The sequence below is a fragment of the Chelonoidis abingdonii genome, chromosome 6 (assembly GCF_003597395.2).
Source record: "Chelonoidis abingdonii isolate Lonesome George chromosome 6, CheloAbing_2.0, whole genome shotgun sequence".
NCBI classification, from domain to species: domain Eukaryota; kingdom Metazoa; phylum Chordata; order Testudines; family Testudinidae; genus Chelonoidis; species Chelonoidis abingdonii.
In genome coordinates, this window is record NC_133774.1 from 109,563,682 (window position 1) to 109,566,668 (window position 2,987).

Consider the following 2,987-nt stretch of genomic DNA (forward strand, 5'->3'; position numbering starts at 1 on the left):
TCGCTACACCGGAAGCAGACCCAGGTGTACAGCCAGCGCTGCAAACAGGGAGTTGCAGCGCTGGCTGAGCTTTTAAGTGTAGACACCTGCTAAGTTGCAGCGCTGTAACCCCCTCACCAGCGTTGCAACTTGCAAGTGTAGCCAAGCCCTCAGGCTCCTGAAGTCATTATTGATTATAATAGACCTTCCTTTGCTTAAGTCATTGGTCTCCACATGAGCAATGAGTGGATTTTCCTTATCTTCTGGTCACATGTCTGATTCTGACACCTGGGAGGCAGAAGCCCTTCTCTTGTTCTCTTTTGATATGCACAGTTTCCTAACTGTTAAATTAAATTACACATCAGCACAACATGGCAGTTTTTCTCCTCTCTTCCTTTTGATAATTTATCTTGTAATCATTGCCTGCTCTGTTTGATCTCCTAGTATCAGTTTCTGATGATACAAGTGAACGGGTTTGTAGAAATTGTGAGCCTGCTCCTGCTCTCACTGAGGTTAGCAAAACCACCATTGACTTCAATGGAAGGAGGATCAGGCACTTTTTCCGTTCATAGTATTGTCAGGCTCCTCAGCATACATGTCTTTGCTGTTCAGAGAATCATGTGCATTAGAAATGTAAATGTCCCATTACCACTGTATTATTTGGTCCCTGGATTGCTCCCTGCAGCCCATTCTCTTTGTTTTTTTTATTTTAGAGGGATTTGTCTGGAGTTCATCTTTGACTGCTGTCTTCTTTGCCGCACACATCCTGTCTGTGACTCTGGTAAACCAAGTGTCAGCTCTGGCCAAGGCTGTAGGTGTTAGCTGAGAACTGACAAACTCCTAGCTAGAGATTGAACTAACTCACCAGTATGTTAGTTTTGTTCAAAATAAGTATTTGTCTCATAAGAATGTATTTAGTATTCAGGCTCTATGAAATGCTTATAAATTGCTGCATGCATTAACCACGCTTGTAAGGTCTGTATTCCATGCTATAAGGAAATATGTAAGTTTTGCTTTATAACTTTGACAATGTTTGCTCTGAACTTGTGAACCCAGGCATGGGAATTGTCCGTCCCCTCCCTCCCCCCACAGTCTATCCAGGAGAACTATCAAAAATTAAGTGGGCCATCAGAAGACAAAAGCTTTGTTAATTGCTACTTCCACCCACCCATGGAGAAGTACATGCAGAAGGCCTCATCCCATCGATTTGAATGCTGGAAGTGCGAAATAAAAATAGATGACACGAAAAATTTTCATCTCTTTGCTGCTTGAACTCTCACAGGGCCAGAGAATCTAAACTAAAGCAAGAGAATCCCCCAGGGTTATCCCAGGTTCTACATTTCAAACTGACAGATCACTACAACTCTGTAATTCTTAGGATTTAGATTACAACTCATTTGTGTGTATGTGTTTGTTTGCCTTAACCTGTAAATAACTCTCCTATTTCCTTTTCCTAGTTATTAAACCTTCAGATACTTTATTACAGGATTGGATACAGTCCTTGTCTATGGTGTATGATCTGAGGTAAGTAACTGGTTTCTTGGTGTAAGTGACCATTTATCACTAAGTGCTTTCCTGGGTGCCAAGATAGATTGGAGAGCCTAAGGGGACTGACTGCCTGTAACTCCATGCTCTGACTGATAGAGTGATCCAGGAGTTTACATTTGTTACTGGCTTGGTGAAATCTTCTTATAGAATTTACCAGCATTTTGGGGCATCTGCCCTGTTTTTGACAGTCTGCCCTGAGGTAGGCACTCAGTTTTGAGCCACTCTGGACAGCGTGATGCTGCCATATCTTTCTTCTTTCGCAACATGTTGAAACTCTGACCCTACCTCCCTATCTTGACATTTAAACTCGTCCATGACCTAGTATCTCCATCTTGTTTACTCCAACCTCCTCTTCTCTGGCCTCCTCGATAGCTACATCAGACTTTTCCAGTCCATCCAAATGTGACTGCTAAAGTTATCTTCCTAGGTGCCCTCCCGTTCTCCCTCTCCCTCCTCTCTTTGAATCTTTCCAATGGCTTTTCCTTTTCCACAGCATCAAATTTAAACTCTTGTCCTCACCTTCAAGACCCTGCCTAACTCTGCTCTTCCTTACTTATCTCTGATTGCATCAGCCTTTATGCTCCACCAGTTATGCCAGCTTTGGTGCCCCCATTGTCCGTTTCTTAGTGTCTCTGTACCTTTTTCATGTGAGCCTGATGCATAGAAAGCTCTTCCTACTCTGCTTTGCCAAATCTCTTTCGTCTCTTCAGCCAAACAGCTCATGAAAACTCACCTCTGCTACTGTGCCCATGTTAAGTATGTCAAGTTAGTCACTATTTTATAAAATTTTCTTTACTTTGTGTACTTATTAAAACACACCAACAAAATGTTAATGGAACCACTACAATGTTCACATGCTTAACGTGGGTGACCTCGTTATTGAATTTCTGTAAGCTTTGTCAGCCCTTGCTCTTTGTTACTACCACTCCACTGTCTTAGGTCTATTTGGATAGCAAGCTCTTAAGGGAAAGGTCCATGTTTTTCCAAGGGTCTCCTGTAAAGTAGCTAGTACAATTTTGGGTGCTATCGAATAATCAACAAAAAAGTGATGGGTCTTGTCCCACTTTCTGTGGGAGACTATTTGACATGTCAAATAGTTTGGTCTGGCAGATTTTTTTTTTTAACAATTTCAGCTGATAATATGAATGTTTAGGCATTTCTTATTTTTTATTTAAATTTTCCCAGATAGTGGGAAATTGGGAGTGAGGGGAGACAATAAGTATTTAATGACAATAGACGTTCATATTCAAAAATTTCAAGTTTTATAACTGTTGGAATACAATTTTGTCAACATCACATGCCCAACTATATAAAGTAAATATCCTTAAATGAAACCCTGAGGAGTTCTCAAGCAGCATTTTTTCTTATTTTGTCTTTCTGTAAATTTTGATGATTACGGATGGAAATTTGTTGTTGGTTTGTGTGTATAGGATGAAATTGACGTTTAACCAACATTTACT